At 50.8% G+C, this 16,418-nt stretch overlaps 1 protein-coding gene and 1 long non-coding RNA gene across 3 annotated transcripts in view; one reads left to right on the top strand and one right to left on the bottom strand.

Annotated features, from left to right (window-relative positions):
- Positions 1–16,418, top strand: part of Smad3 (SMAD family member 3) — a 111,229-nt gene that overhangs the window by 10,240 nt on the left and 84,571 nt on the right. The gene's annotated exons all lie outside the window — the stretch shown is intronic.
- On the bottom strand, positions 9,373–16,147 carry Gm51710. Of its 2 annotated transcripts, XR_003948342.1 has the most exons (4): positions 15,943–16,135; positions 15,229–15,338; positions 14,856–15,038; positions 13,085–13,390 (listed from the first exon to the last, which is right to left on the bottom strand). It is a non-coding gene; the product is annotated as a predicted gene, 51710 (long non-coding RNA). The 2 variants fall into 2 exon arrangements; XR_003948341.1 differs by having other exon boundaries at positions 9,373–15,038; positions 15,943–16,147.

Below are 16,418 nucleotides of genomic sequence, written 5' to 3'. Positions count from 1 at the left end.
AAGCTGAGGGCTCCAAAGTGACCTGGATGTGGGCCCTGGAGCCTCTGGCTGCATATGGAGCCATGGAAAAGGGGATCATGCTTGGAGAACCGGGTTCAGCTCTTCGACTTGCTGGACTCTTCTTCATGGGACAGAGCATATACAGACAGGGTCAAGGGACAGGGCTGTGTCAGGCCTGTGTCTTACCTCTTCCTGGTCCAACATCTAAGGTCAGACTCTACTGCAGGCAACAGGTGTACTTACGGGTACAAACAGGACGAAAGGTGCAAGTGGATTAGGCAAATAATTGTCTAGAATGTGAAATGTAGCATGGGACATAACCATGGTGTGTATACGGCTCCTAAAGTGTAGGGTGTTCAGAGATGGACCCCGGGGCTGGCTCACCTGGGTCTCCACATTGTGAACCAAGGTGTCAGAGAATTTTTAAATTCATACCTGGGCTTCTGGCTTGTGTTAAGGCATTTCCCAAGGTGGGACACCAGGACCTATTCTAGTCTAATTTATTCTTTTGCTGTCTTCTGGAGTGTGCTGTGTAGCACGCAGGCTTGCCTGTGCACACACATGCTACCACCCACCCGCATTAGCAGCAGGCCTGTTAGAGTACCATGTGCTCAGCAAAATGGCCCTGGCTACTCCCATCCCATTGTGCCAGGGACTGGATTGTGGAGAAATCTCTAGGAATTGATTTCCCTTACCTGAAACCGAGGCTGAGGTGGGCTAAATGTTGCTGGTTCCCCATTCCAGCTTGAGTGGTAGATGGGGATCCTGGCCCCTAAGTGTGCATTGGGTTTTGGCAAACCAACTTTGTGTTGGGCCTCACGAAACACAGAGATGAAGTCCTGTCTGTGAACTGTCCAGAGGCATAAAGGGACTGAAGCGCCCGTTCAACCACAGAGGTGTCCTTGAGAGAAATGGCCTGGTTAAGGTCACAGAGTGTTGTTTAGGAGCCCAGAGGGAGAGCAGCCATCCTCTGAACATCAGAAGGTTTCACAGAAGAGGAAATGCTCTAGCTGGGTCTTCATGCTTACAAAAGAGTCTGGGAGTGGGGTAGGAGGCTATGGAGAGAGCAGGCCAGACAGCGTGGAGAGGGCTAGTGTCTGGGAGAGGCAGGGCAGCTCAGGGTGGCTACAGCGAGGAAATGGGAGCGGCCAGAGGAGTTGGGAGGGATGGTGCCAAGCAGTTGGGTCAGCCAAGCTTGGTGTCTGGACCTTGCTCTGTAAATGTCCAGGAGATTTTAAAGTGGAGGGGTGGTGTCTAAAGCCACTGCTCACTGCTCTCCCACTGAGGCCTCAAGGCCAGTAACAGCAGGTTTACTGCCCGAGTTATCCAGGTCAGAGACGTAATCCTTATACTGCCATGTGGACAGCTCTAGGCTATGTCTGGAGCAGGTTGAAATAGTGTTTTGCCCGTCAGTAGCAAAGACGCCTTGTTCAGCCAGGAGGCTCCGGAGCGAGCATTCGGGTAATCAGCCGTGACTCACGTCATGCGTTCCTTGGGAAATGAGGGGGAATGTCTCTGAGCTCTGTGGATGATCGGTCTCCCTAAACAGAGGCCATAGACAGGATCCTAACCCCTCTGGGTCTCCCTAGGCCAGCCCGTCACGGAGTTTTTATACTGACTGCCTCTAGACAGTGTATCACATTATCCAGGCCAGGTTTCTGATTCCAGAGCACACTGCAGCCAGCCAGCATAGCTGCACTCCACAGTAGACTTGGAGAATGTTATCGGTTTATCAGAAACAGGCTCTGTCTCTTAATGAGTCAGATAAGGCGGGCCTGGTGGTGCACTTCTACAGTCCCAGCACTCGGGAGATCCAGGCAGGAGATTGTGAGCTCCAGGCCAACCTCGATTACATAGTAAGGCCCTGGCTAAAAAACAAAGGGGGATGGTGGTAGGATGTTTGAGCTGGTAGGGATGTCTGCTGCCAAGACTCACACATAACCTGAGGTCCGTCCCTGAACCCTTCATGGTGGAGGGAGAGAACCAACTCCTTCAAATTGTCCTCTGACCACTACACCTATTTCTACACATGTACATACAAAGTAAATAAAAACAAGAGAGTGAAATACTAGAGTTTAAACAAACAGAACTCCCATCTCCTGTCTGGACAGGTATCTGTAATTTGTTTCATCTGTGGAGAGTCCCTTGTTTTTCTTGCTAATCTAAGTTGATAGATATGTTCTTTTTATTTTTCTTCTTTAGATAAGCTTTTGTGTCTATGGACTTTTTTTTTTTTTTTTTTTGAATGTATAACATTGCTAGAATTCCAGATGAGACCGTACAGTGCCTCTCTGTCCCCATGAGTAGAAAGGGACAGAGCCTCTGCTGCAGGCTTATGGAAGAAACTCAAATACTCTGTGTGGGGCTGTTTGCAGGAAGCAACACGGTGGCTGTGTCGCCCGCCATGATTTTATAATGCACAGTTCTTCAGGTTTCCAAGTTCACACCCGGATTCTCATGGGGACCCTGGAGAACCATGAGCAACGAACACACTGATACGAGTCTACACTCAGGGCTGGTGTGCTCCTATGCCTTTGTCTTAGAGAGCAGCTGAGCCATCCATCTTGTTGCTGTCAGAGATGGTTGGGTTGGCAGTGCAGGCCTCTGGCACATCCTGAGTCTCCCCTGAGGTGATTCTCTTGTGTGGTGTACGGATGCGTGCCGGCTACAGTTGATTGTTTGCAGCACTCTGGATAGGTGAGTGAGTCATGGTGTTCACATGGGGATGGCTGAGGCCCAGAGGGTCCGGTGGCAGGATTTGGAGTTCGGGTGCCTGAGGCTTGCCCCTAGTGCCTGTCATTTTCTTATTGCCAAGACAGAAGCAGCATTAGGGAAGACAGGTTTATTCTGGCGCACAGTTTAATCAGAGGGTGTGGTCTGCCATGATGGAGCAGATGTGGTGGCGTGGGTCTGGTCTGTGGTGGTAAGAGCTTGCAGCTTGGATTGCTGACACCTTGATAGATCAGGGAGCATGGTCTAGGCAGAAGCAGGGGCAGGCTGTAGTCCTCAAAGGCCTACCCTGTAGTGCTCTATCTCTACCAGCCAGGCCTATAGCTCCCCAAACCGCACCTTCAACTAAAGAGAGGAGCAGGTGTCCAGATGCAGGCAGCCTATGGGACATTTCAGACCCAAGCGGGATCTCTGCTTCTGTCTGTGCTCTGCCCCACAGATCACCAAGAGGAACATCGTATGCATCTGATAGACAAAGCCATGAGATTAGCATTGTTCTCATTTCATGAGAAAATTCAGATCCGATTCCTTAAAAGTTCTTGTTTGTCTCAAGAAAAGGGATGGGCAGAAAATGGGGTTATGCTTCTTTTTAGAATCAAGGTGGCTTTGTATGTGATACCTTAAACCATTCTGGATATTTCTTTCATTTTTTAAAAAGATTTTAAAAAGTTATTTTATGTGTATAGGTGTTTTGCCTCTGTGAGCGCCTGCATATCCCATGCATGCCTAGGACCTGTAGCTGAGAAGATGGTATCAGATCCCCTGGAACTGAGTTATAGATGGTTGTGAGCCCCCAGTGTGAGTGCTGGGAACTGAACCTTGGCCCTCTGTAAGAGCAGCCGGTGCTCTTAACAGTTGAGACATCGCTGCAGGCCCGACGCTGGGTATTCCTAAGAGCACGATGTGGTTATGCCATTATTAATTACAGCCAGATAGTGGTCAGATCTGAGTGAGCGGTCATCCTGAGTCACTCATCTCTGCACAGTGACTGTGATATCTGACCACAGTAACTGGGAGAATCGTACCAGCCCGTTCCCATACTGTTGCTCAGAGTGACTGTGTGACGCAATCCCTCCCAAGCCCGGGGAAGGGACCGGCCTGAGGTCCTGAGGTGAGTTGGCAACTGGGTATTAAAACAAGCCCTGACCCTAACCTGATGTGGTGAGGTGAGAGCTAGGGCAGGGCTGGCCGAGTTAGGGCTCTGCTGCTGAATGGATGGAACCAAGTGGAGGAGGAGGTAGGGCTCAAGGACGATGGAGGGAAGGCGAGAAGCAGGGGTATCTTACCAGGCCCTGGCCTTTCTAGACCCAGGGTTTCGGGCCACTTACTTACTGCCCCTGGATGACATTTAGTGGCCTGGACCAGAGTTCTCTTAAGGGGGCACAGAGCACTTCTGCTCCATTTTAGCCTTAGAAGTGCTGCTTATTAGCTGCGACTGGGGGAGGTTTAGTGGCTCATCCTTCTGATCCAGAATTTTGGAAGGTGCTGAGGAAGGAATCAAAAATAACAGCAAGCACGCCTTTTCTTTCTCTCTGCGTTAAAAACGTGGACTGTGCCAGGCTTGTGGAGCAAGCACGTGGCCCAGAGTAATGAACGCCTGCCTGTGCCAGTGGAGTCCGGCACAAGATGTGTGTGGGGGTGGGGTGGGGTGGGGGTAGGCACAGCATGGCTTCCCTCCTCCCTTCTCCTCTTCCTCTTCCTCCTTCCTTCTTTTCCTCCCCCTCCTCCTCTCCCTCCTGCTGTCCCCTCCACCTCAGCATTTGGTTTTGCCATTGTCTAAAGCTCATCTTCCTTCTTCCCTTGCTCTAAAGAATGTACTGGAAGTCTAGGGACAGCCTGGAGCTCTGTGAACTCTTAAACTGTTGCACAGGCACAGCCCTGGCCTCTAAGCTCATAGGAATGCAGCGGAGGTGACAGGAACGGGAACAGGATGAGAAAAGCTAGCTGCCTGCTCGGAGGATGTCAGTGAGTTCTAAGGTGCCCATTGTCTGCCTCAATAGCTCTGTGGCATCTCATAGAATGGTTTGCGTCTCCCCCTGCAGACACATGCGTGGGGTGAGTGAAGGCACAGAATAGTGATTACTTATATCCTGGCTTACTGGAGATTTGGTACAGCCTTGATGACGATGGGGCTAAGCTGGTATCATGCTGGACTTTGGAAAATATTAAGCTGAGTCCTTTGCCTCTTGTGCCTAGGCTTTGCAGTTAGCCCAGGGTCCCTCCTCCCTCTGGTCCATTTTCCTACTCGGCACTGCAGCCAGGCCTGAGTATCAGGGTGCTTTTGGCTGAAGCTACCCTGAATCCCAGTGAAGAACATCTGCAATATAGAACCTTCTTGTGTTCTCCAGCTGTGGAGGTTCATGCCCCAGATGGACTCAGGAACCCTCATCTTTCCACCTTAACCTCTTCAGCTCACTAGTCTTCAGTCTTGTCCTCTTGTGGTTAGAACACAGATGGACACAGCTGTTGAAACATTAAAAAAAAAACCAAAAACCAAAACCAAAACATGAACAGCCCCAGAGGCCTCTCCCTCAGGGGCCTCTCCCCAAGGGCCTCTATCCTGGAAAGAATCCAGATGTGTCATTAGCCTGTCGTGCTACACGAAGTCAATGGCAGAGATAGTGGGTTGTCAGCAGGCTTCCTGGACCTACTAGGGTGCTTATTGTGGCACAAGGTACTTCTTAATTAATAGCTGTTGACTCCGAGTGTCTTGGAGTGAGGCTCCAGGCTCGTGCAGGTGTGGACAACATGGGAAAGGACTCCTGTACTTGGTCCCATCCCCTGTTGTTGTTGTGAAGAGGGAGATGCAAATATATTTGTAACTGTGCTCAGAGTGCCTAGCAGGCAGCTGATGGCACCCTGAGCAGATCGTCTGCTTTAGTTGGACGTTAAGGAGACAGAAGGGCAAACCAGAGAGAATTCTTTGAGTACTGTGCCCAAAGGCTATGCCTTTTGTGACCCAAAGCCACACCCAAAGGTCCCCTAAGGCAGTTCAGATATCTGTCTTCAGCTGTGGCTTAGCTTCTCTTTTTCCTACTATGAAGATAACACCTGCCTTTCCCTCGCTGCGGGGAGAGGTACCACACCCAGTGCTTCCTTCCTCAGGGAAGGAGTTGCCTAGAGATTCCTAAGGATTCCAGCTTCAGAGTCATCTGTGTTCCAAGCCAGCTGTGTCCCACTGGTCTCCGACATGCCCTGTGCCCTCTCCTGAAAGCATACCCGTGAAGATATAAAACTGTAAATGTGGCATTGGTAGAAACCGTTCTGGCCTGTCACACCTGGCCTCTGCTGTTTCCTGGAGGAGCGCTCTGTATGTAGGTGTGGAATACCCTGGGTCTTTTCACAGTGCATATGGTCTGGTCTTTAGGTCAGCTGGTGATCTTGGTCCAGTTCATTACAAACTGCCTGTCCCTGTCCCTAGCCCCTACTGTTTTCTTTCCTTTTGATCTAGAGGTTGTCAAACATTTCAAGCTAATTCAAGATGTTTGAAGTTTGACTCTTTTATTCTTGCTTAACTCAGTTGCTGTTTTGGCTTTGACTCTCTTTCTCGTCCTCTCTCGATCTTCTTTTTATTGTGCGTCTGTTTGCAGGTGTGGGTATTGCATTCATGGGTATTGCATTCATGGTGTGTGTGTGTGTGTGTGTGTGTGTGTGTGTGTGTGCGCGCGCGCACACACCTGTGGAGGCTAGAGTCTAGATCTTCCTCCACTGGCCTTTACTTGATTTTTAAAGACATGTTCTCTCACTAAACCTGGACTCACCAGTTCAGCTAGATTGGTTGGCCAGTGAGCCTCTTCCCCTTGCCTACTCCATAAGAGCCACTGTTTTTACCTCTCAGTGCTGAGATTAGTGGTGTGCTCTGTGCCTATGTCTTCATGTGGGTATTGGGGATCAGGACTCGGGTCCTTATACTTGTATAGTGTATACTTCAACTCCAGAGTGCCTTTGATTGTTTAAAGTTACTGATCCCGTAAACAGAGGTTGCTGGGGTGGAGTATGGAAGGGGAGTTGTCTTACTTTCGAGTCCCTTTGAGCCTGGGACCCTAGCAGCTTCTTTCCTTGAAAATTCTCAAGTTCCCAGGAGCCTGCTGGTGAACCTGGCAGTGAACGAGGCAGTGAATCCCAGCTAGGCTGCCCCAGTATGAGACCAGTTCTGTTTTATAAGCCCTGGTTCTGAAGTTCCTGGTGCAGGCTCACCTCACACAATGTACCATCGTGTGGGGAGCTGTGCTGGGGAGGTGGGAGGGGCAACTCTTGCTGTGACCACACTGTGGACCGCCTGCTTCAGATGTTTACTGTTGCCAATTGATGAGCAGGAAGTGTATCTGTAGTTGCACGTCTCTTGTGGGCTGCACGGTTGCCTTCTTGGGGTTCACGTGGGAAGTGGTTACCGGTAGGAAGAAGATGGAATAGCGTTGTTCATAGAAGGGCTTTGCTCCAGGCAGCTTTTGAATGTCATCATTTGGTCCCTGTTTTTTTTTTTTTTTTCCTCTATCTGCTTTAACTTCTGTGATGGGAAACATAGGACCATCTGCTGGGCATCCTCTGCCCAGCTGGGCTGAGTCAGAATCCTAAATCACACTTCTCTCTCTGGGTTTCATTTGTGACCACTGTGGGGATGACTTCCAGGCCCGCAGTTCTTCAGAGTGCCAGGGCCTCAGCTCCGGCTGCTGTCTTGGCACCTCTCTGCAAACATCTGTACGACGCCTGAACCTGAGCGGGTACCACTTCTCAGTCCGCCATCTATCTCCTCCACCTGCTTGTGTCTTCTCCATCACGGTAAAAGGTTCAACCAAGCATGAAGAGAGCGAACAGACAAAATGAAGTGCAGGGGGCCTGTGATGTCTGCAGGTGACGGCTCACCGCTGTAACCCCGGCACTGGAGGCAGAGGCAGCAGGATTAAGGTTGTCCTCAGTTACATAGCCAGGAGGCCACACGAAACCTTGCCGCAAACAGAATGAGAACAGGGCCTGCAATTCTAGTGTCACGCTTCTCTGCTGATGCTGACTGAGGTCTCTTGACCACTTCTGCTGGTGGACACTGGCTCTGTGACTCTGGGAATGTCACCTGCTCTTCTCAGCAACACGATGACAAGCTTGAAGAGAGACTCTCAGAAGGCCTATGGCTGCCCTGTTACTTTCCAGCTCTCTCCTCAGTCCTCGCTGGCTTCTTGCCTTGCTCTGCACATGTGTTTTCCTGGGGGATGGATGAATGTAACTCTTCACCATTTCCTCAATGAAGGAGCAGTCCATCCCTCGATGGCCTTGTCTGATGGCATCACAGCCGTTCTTCATTACATTGTTAATGAGCCTGCATCATCCGTGATGTTGCCGGAGGAGGTGACCGGGAGCTCTGTCCATGAGTTAGAAAGCCTTTGTCGTCCTTAGGGTTTCTCTTGCTGTGATAAAACCACCATAAAAACGCAACTTGGGGAGTAAAGAGTTTATTTCAGCTTACAGTTCTACAGCACGGGAACTCTAGGCAGGAACCTGGATGCAGGATCTGGGCTTGCTTCTCCCAGCTCGCTCAGTCTGCTTTCTTATAGAAGAGCCCAGGCCAACCAGCGAGCTGGGCCCTGCCACATCAGTCACCAATCAAGAAAATGCACCACCGACTTGCCCACCAGCCAACCTGTTGGGAACGTTTTCTCAACTGAGATCCTTTCCTCCAAAATGAATCTAGCTTTCTGTCAAGTTGACATAAAAACTAGCCGGCACATCCATAAACATCTGGCCTTGTCAGAGCCACCCATGGTGAAATAAAGCCTCACCTGGACACCTATGCCAGGCGAGGAGAAACCAGGCCACAGGCTAAGAGGGATTTGCGCTGAGCTCCAAGCTCGGGTTTCCTGTGCTGCATGGCACCAGCTGCATAGCAAACGCTCTGCCTTAAAAACACAGGAAGGAAGGCAAATGCGTGCGCAGGTCGGTTAGAGATTTTGAAACCCACAATCAGCCTCTCTCATCCTCGAGAGGCCAGAATCCACAGTTGGCTCTGGTCTCTCTGTCCGGCTGCAGCTTTCACAGAGCACCCTTTCAAAACTGGCTTAGGCCCATTCTGCTAATGGCTTTTCTGAGGAACCTCGGCCAGCCACAGGGCCACCGCGGCTGAGGACTCCCAGTGGTGACAGCAGTATTTCAAAAGCTCACTGCCTTTTGCCTTCAGGCATCTTAAGTGAAGGAGATGAAGTCTTTCCATTAGGTAGCTGGAGGGTGACCTCTAAAGGCATCCAGTAAGTGCACAACCAGCTCACCTGTTCCTTCTACACTCTTCTGCCACCCTCCTCCCTTGTGATATTCAGGACAGAGACTTAGAGATTGGGCTCTTGTGTGGCAGCTTTGTGACCCTGAGTGAGTCACTTCAACCCCTGGTCTTCCTGTCAGTAAATTGAAGGCGTAGTAGGGCTTTAAAATTTCCTCTGTCTTCAAGGTCAAATTCTTGCACTTGCATTCAAAGAAATGACAGTTATTCATTCTGAGAGTTTCAGAATCACGATATAATCTCTCTGGGGCTAGAAAGTGGGGCCCATAGTTGAAGACAGAATGGAAAGAAGTTTGGGGTTCAAAGTATTGTGTGGAGTTGAGACTCTTGGAGCCTCGTCACTCACGTTTGGTAGTCTGAGCCACTGTGGAAGGTTTTTTTTTTTTTTTTTTTTTTGCCTTGGCTTCTGTTTTAGTAAAATTCTCATCGCTGTGACAAAATGCTTGATCAGCAAGCAGCAACTTAAGGAAAGAAGGGTCTGTTCTGCTTTGTGGTTTGAGGGCGCAGTCTGTCATGGCCTGGGAGAAATGGTGACAGCAGCGTGAGGCAATGGGTAACGAGGGCATCTGTAACGAGGAAGCAGAGAGAGAGAGAGAGAGAGAGAGAGAGCGCGAGCGAGCATGAGCTGAATGCTTGTATGCTTGTATGCTTGTGTTCTCCTGGCTCCCTCTTGATTCAGCCTGGGTTCCTAGCCTCTGGGATGGTGTTGCCCACACACAGTTAGGGTAGTCCTTCCCATTTCAGTAAACTGAATCTAGAGGCTCTCTCACAGATGTGCCCAGTGCTCTCCTAGGTGATTCTAGCTCCTGCGACGTTGGTAATCAGTATTAACCATCCCGGCTGCCTACAAACGTTTGGATCCTCAGACCACTTGGTTCAGAATTGCCGCAGGTGGAGGTGAGAACGGCGGTACTTTCTGGCTTTCTCTAGGTGACTGCAGTGTGTAACTGGGACTGAGAGCCACAGCTGCAGGTGCTTATGTAAGGCTGTGGTTTGGTGTGACGGGCATGTGTGTTCTGGGTGGAAAGTGATGGTGGTTGGCTACAAAAATAAAGCACACGCACTAAGAATTCAGGCATCTTGGGGCTAGCTGTGCAGATTTGGTCATCAGCTGGCAGCCTGGTTGTCTCAGCATCTCTGGGTCCGGTGGTTTCTCAAGAGCTTTGAAGTAGTGGAACCATCTGCAGCTGGTTATTTCTGCTCAGGAAACAGAAGACTTGGGGGGTGGGGCCAGGGGTGGAGCAGGAATGGATTAAACAGGCCATGGCACACACCCACACTTGGTTCATGCTACCGAGGCCTCAGCCAGTGCTGGCATCCATCAGTGCCAGATCCTTGGCTGTGCCCTGGTGCATTCTGGGGGCTCTGAAAGATGGAGGAGTGGGTGTTGTTCCCTGGTTCTTTGGCCAAAGGGTTCCTGTCTTTGATGGAGAGTGGCTGCTACTATAGCACTCTAAGAAATCTGTTGGGGCATGGAGTAGATGTTAAACCATCAAGGGCGGCTGGGTTGGAATCTCTGGTTCAGATGAAGGGACAGGGTTGTTTCCTGGAAGGAAGGCAAAGGTGAAGAATATTCAGTTAGTGTGGCATGAGCCACAGGAGGTCAGCGAATGTGTCAATTTGCATTAACCTTGAAGGTTCTTAGAGTTGAGTGGTAGACTAGGAGCTTTGCAGAGTTAGACTTGGGGGGATTCAGGTGTTGGCAATTGGGCAGAGCTAGGCCGTGATTCATTCAGAGGGCCAGGGAATCCATCAGTTAAATAACTAGCAAGCTGTGACGGTGCTTAGAGACACAGATAGTGTGCTCTTCGTCCTCGAAGGGCTCAGAGTGATACTGCAGGTTTTAGTAGGTGGCTCTCAACTGGTGGTAATGAGGGCTTCCTGTGCCAGGCACACAGTGAATACTTGGAACTGGGAAGCCACTGGTCCTGGCTGGGGAGAGAGACATGGAAGGATGGGACCTAAGCTAGCAAGTGACACACGTGGCCCAACTTCTGCCTCCTGGTATGATGCTCTTTGTGTCTGGAAGCCATCCTGGTGGGTACCTCATTGGCAGCCAGCTTTAACATGAGGTTGTTGTTGTCCCCCCCCCCCCCACCCCCCAAGCACTTCCCTAGCTTCAGGAATAATTTTTTTTTCACATGGGATTAATCCTCTGCTGGGAAACTGGGGTTTGTCCCTTGAGCTAGTTGGTGAGCAACTGTAAATGCAGCCCATGTGTTGTTCATCCCTGGTGGTGCCAAGGGTGTCATTTCTATGTGGGTGATGATTCCAGGTTTCCCGGTCATGAGCTGAGTGTAACAGGGGCAGATAAAAAAGCCACATATAGAGCAAAGTACATACTTCTAAAGGTGGGCAGCAGAGGCGTTATGTGTGTGTGTTTATAAAAAGCCCATATTTTCTGGGCAGCAAAAGCAAACTTTCCAGTAAACATCTCTGCCCTTGTTACTTTACCTTTTAATTTTATGTTTATGGTCTGTGCTTTGAGATTGCATGCTCTGAGGCCAGCTCTGAGGCCAGCTCTGCCTGAACCCAGCTGAGCAAGCCACCCTTTGCAGCTTGTGATACAGAGCTCTTGCCTTACTGATTGAGAGCTCCAGCCAATTTAGCAGCTCATGGGTGGGGTGGGGTGGAGAAGAATCAAGCCCAACAGCTCAAGGTGGAGGGAGAGGCCATGCACGCATCCACTTATTCCCAGTGATCACCTCTGTTGGCAGGAGGAAAGCCTGCTGTGTATAGCTGTGCCCCAGGCTTGGTTTTCTGGCTTCCTCACTCAGTTTGGGTTGGCCTCTAGGGGTTGTGGGAGCCCCATCCCGTGCTCCTAGGGGCCTGTGCTTGAGGATAGGTGCAGTGTTGGCCTGTAGGTGCTAAGTAGCTCTTGGTTGTTCTACAGCTCAGAGGGTGAGATCAGGATAAACAGGCGGGTGAGCAGGGGCTGGGGTAGTCTGTTGTGGTCACAGAGCAGTGAGGTGAGGACAGGGTTACACTCTGGCCAGGTGTGTCACTGCAAGTGTAAAACCATGAGGAGGGGCACGAGCAAGCAGAGGTGGCAGAACCATCCAGGGGCCCTGTTTGGGAGAGATGGTAGCAGAGCAGAGGAGACATCAGGGGCTTGCTGCTTTGCGGGCCACTAATAGGAAGACTATTTTCAGATGTTGTCTCCCAATGAAGGGGAGGGCACCCTTGCTCTCTGTCCCACTGGAGGGAGTGGCTGTGTTCTGCAAGACGGGTGCAGCTTCCTGGCAAAGACAGGGGCTTACCTCTGACCTTTGTCAGGGTGACTTTTCTCTAACAGAGATTGTCCAGTGAGCCTGGAAGGGAGGGTCCCCACACTTGAACCGGCAGAGTCTCCTAGTACGAACAGTGCCTCTAGCAGCTTTCTCTGGAAAAGTGACTTTTTAAAAAGTGTCTATGTGGGGCTGGGGGTTGCTGCTTTTGGGCTGCTCTAAAGAAGCAAGCTGGGAGCCCAGGCTTGGATAGAAACGCTCTGGAAAACTAAAGCCCCACTTCTCTCCTTGGCTGCTGTCCTGGGGACCACCCTGCCTGCGTTGCATTTTTCGAAGGTGTAATTCTTTTCTTTCTTTATGATCATCATTGTGATAGGGAACTGGAACAAGCCAGATCCCCATCTGACTGGGTGGTCTTTGTCTTCAATCTTGGAAGGGCAGGGGTGGGCTAGGGCACAAGTAAGTCAGCATGCACTATGGTTGCCATACACTGGCCCCTTACATAATGTCTTCACAGTGCCCTGGAGAGGGAGTGGGTGGGGCAAGTGACCAGGGACACACCTACTGAGGGGTACTGAGTGGAGGAGCAGGGTCTATGGCTGTCCCTTCAGGTCTACATTTATTTTTTAATGGCAGCATTTCCTTAAGAAATGTACCTGCTGTGTGTTTTGTCTCAGAAAACCGCGGATCTCTTACCTCCTGGCTCTTGAGTCGGGGAAGTACTGCCACAGTTCCATTCTCATCTCTAAAGCCATCTTCCGTTAGCTGGCTCTTTGACTCGTTTGCCTGATTTTTTTTATTGCTCAGCTTTGCACAAGTCCCAGCTATGAAGGATTCTCCCCCCCCCCGCCCCCCCCCCCCCAGGGTAATCGCAGGTAGGGTGGGCACTGATACACCAAAGGTGATGCTGTCCAGGTCCAGCTTGGTGATGCCATTATCTGCATAGCTTACAGGAGTGTGGGTGATTTTCACAGCTGCATCACTGAAGAGCCCATCTTAGCATGGTTGGCAGCGCAAGATCTGTATTCCTGGAGCCAGCAGCTCCACTGAAGAACCCCTCCCCGCAGTTACTTCCTGCTTCGGTAACCCGAAGAGGAGCCCTGCGAGTCTTTGTAAGTTGGTCGTGGATGTTCTGAGGCTCCCTTGATCCTCGAGGAGGCCATGTTTCAATCTGGAAGAAATAGCTGCATAATACTAACTACATTTTCTTGTTAAGTTGGCAGATTAGCAAATGGTCATATCGCCAGAGCAGTCAGAGTCCTGCATGGTAGAAACCAGTTAGCAGTAAGGGGTAAGTGTGTGTGGGGCGTGTAAGGACAGGTAGGAGCCGGTGCTGGGCAGTACTCTCTGATGCTAGATTGGAGCCTTATGTGGTCTAGATATGTTGAGCCTGGTTTTCCTCATGAGCGTATGGCACACGTGACCCAGGAGCTGAGCGGTTCCACTCAAGACTGAAGACAAAAAAGTAGACATGAGCTTGTCTGGCAGCCCTTAAGGCTCTGCCTCAGGCCTCCTCCTTGAAGCCGGCCTCTAGGTTTCTTGGGTAAATCAGCTTGGGCTAAGAGTGAAGGACCCTTTTTACAGTAGGTCATGGTCTGACTGTTCAGTGTCTGCTAAGCTGTCACCCACTCGTCCTCATATGGGAGGCACTCCATGGGAATCTCTTCCCTGAAAGAGTTACCCGCCATCGTCACTTCAGGGCAGGAGGCAGGACCTCAGAGTTCCTGTGCACAAATTCATCTGCTTATCAACCGGCTTCAGGAGCCATTTTTCGTGTGTGTGTGTGTGTGTGTGTGTGTGTGTGTGTATATTCACATATATGACAAATCTCATTTACCATCTTATATTTCATAGATACACACATATATGTATATATACATAATGTATCACATATACATATATACACACATAATATCTACACATATGATATATAACATATATATGTGTGTGTGTGTGTGTACATGGGTGCACATGGAGATCAGAGGACAGCTTTCAGGAGTCACTTTCCTGCTGCTGTGAGTCCCAGGGATTGAACGCAGATCAATAGGCTTGCACACTCTTACCCTTGGGGACCCCTTACTCTCTTTTGTTTCTCCTTTCCTCTTCCCTCCCCTCCCCTCCCCTCCTCTCCTCCTTCTCTGTCTCTCTGCCTCTCTCTCTTTCCCTCTCTCTCTTTTTCTTCTTTCAACAGAGTCACTCTGTAATCCAGGCTACCCTTGAACTCCTGCCTCAGCTTTCTGAGTGCTGGGATTACAAGTGTGTGCCACATGCCCACCTCAGTCGGCTCCTTTTGATTTTAATTACGTCTGTGGGAAAGGAAGTAAAACTTCCCTCCCAGTTGCTGGACCCCAAGTCACCACGGCCCCCACTCTTTCATTGTTGTTTTTCCCTGTGGGCCTGAAGTGCCATAACTGCTCTGCCACCCAGCCCCTGCTGCTGTGTGAAGAGCTTCACAGTTCCCCAACACCCCAACAATCTCGCCCTATCTCAGGGACTCCAGCTAGAGCCCGACCCCATCTCCAAACCTAAGAGAAGGCTAGAGGAGGTTTGGGGTTTTGGCTGGTCACCTGCCCTCCCCAGCAGCCAAGGACCCAGCGTGATGCTCGTGTGACCTCCTCAGCAAGTGAGTCACTCACCTCTGGATAACCACCAGGTACTTTCAGGAGGAACTTCTGGTGTCATTGTGGCTGTGGCCATGGTTTCAAGAAAATAAGGTGTTTTAAAATTGAAAGTACAGACCGTGGTTGTCTCTGCTGTTGTCACGGATTTTCGCCTCTCCAGCTTTCCCTTGCAGTTGGCCTTGGCATTGTAGTTGGCCCCTGTTTCAGATATTGATAATATTCAGGTGGTGCTGCTTTTATCAATTTACCTCTTTTAATTCTCGCACATGGCCTTCTAGGACCCTCCAGGACCTTCTGCCTGTATAAGCTTTCTGAACTGCTGTAGTCAGTAGTTACATTGAGTTATTCAGAGTCTTACTAGGGATGTGGACCTGCATGCTGTACTTACCACAAATGGAATTTAATACGGGACCTTGGCTACACAGGTGATACCAGAGCTGAGAATGTGGGAAGACAAGGTGACCCAGAGCTCAGTGGGAGGCCACTCTCATCTTTAGTCTGGAGGGATAAAGAGAAGAGGTGTTGTTCTGAACACGTAGGGTCAGGGTCACCATGGGCCCCTAAGTATAAAGTTGATTGGGTTCACACATCCTCCTAATCCTGTGGGTAGCCTGGACATCTCTGTGAACCTCTGTCCTGGCCTAGTGCAGGTTCTCTTCCTCTCTACCTCCCTCTCCCAGTCCCTTCCTCCCTCCCTTTCCCCTCCCCTTCTCTTCCCCCCTCCCCCCTCCCCTCCCCCTCCCCCCTCTCCATTTCCCTCTCTCCCCTTCCCTCTCCTGGTCCCTTCCTCCCTCCCTTTCCCCTCCCCTTCTCTTCCCCCCTCCCCCTCCCCCTCTCCATTTCCCTCTCTCTCCCCTTCCCTCTCCTGGTCCCTTCCTTCCTCCCTTTCCCCTCCCCTCCCCTTCTCTTCCCCCCTCCCCCTCCCCTTCTCCATTTCCCTCTCTCTCCCCTTCCCTCTCCCCTTCCCTCTCTCCCCATCCCCCTTCCCTCTCTCCTTCCCTCTCCCCTCTCCACCCCCTTCTCTTTCCTCCCTTTCTCTCTCCCCTTTAACGTCCCCTTCCTTCATCCCATCCCCTCCCTCTCCCCCATCCCCTTCCCTTACCTGCCCCCTCCCAATCCTCTTCTCTCTTCCTCTCCAGTTTCTACTGCTCAAATCCTGTCAAGCAGGGTGTTAGCGACACGCAGCAGCTAAGGCTTCCACAGTGTAGGAGGAAGGATGTGAGCTAGCCCTGTCCCAAGAGGCAGACAAAGGCCACCTTGCCTAGAAGCCATGTGCAGTGTGGCTGCTAAGAAGGGAAAGCGGAACTGGGCAGATGCTCTGCTGACGGTGGTAATATGTTGGGACTATGAGTTGGCAGGGCTAATTGGAGCTGGTTCCCCATAGGACACAAGGGAGATACTTGTGACTATTTCCTTGCCTTCCATAGCCTCTGGGACCAATGGAAGGCTTGACTGGCATACTTTAGTGAGGCTGGTTAGTGCCATCCTATTGGAGGTCTTCCTCAGTGGCCGAGGATACCACGGCTCAGAGATGGCAAGCATTTCACCTGGGGTGAGTCAGGCGAAGAATCTGACCCC

This window comes from Mus musculus, chromosome 9, assembly GCF_000001635.26.
Source record: "Mus musculus strain C57BL/6J chromosome 9, GRCm38.p6 C57BL/6J".
Classification (NCBI taxonomy): Eukaryota; Metazoa; Chordata; class Mammalia; order Rodentia; family Muridae; genus Mus; species Mus musculus.
This window is presented reverse-complemented; position numbering and strand designations above follow the sequence as displayed.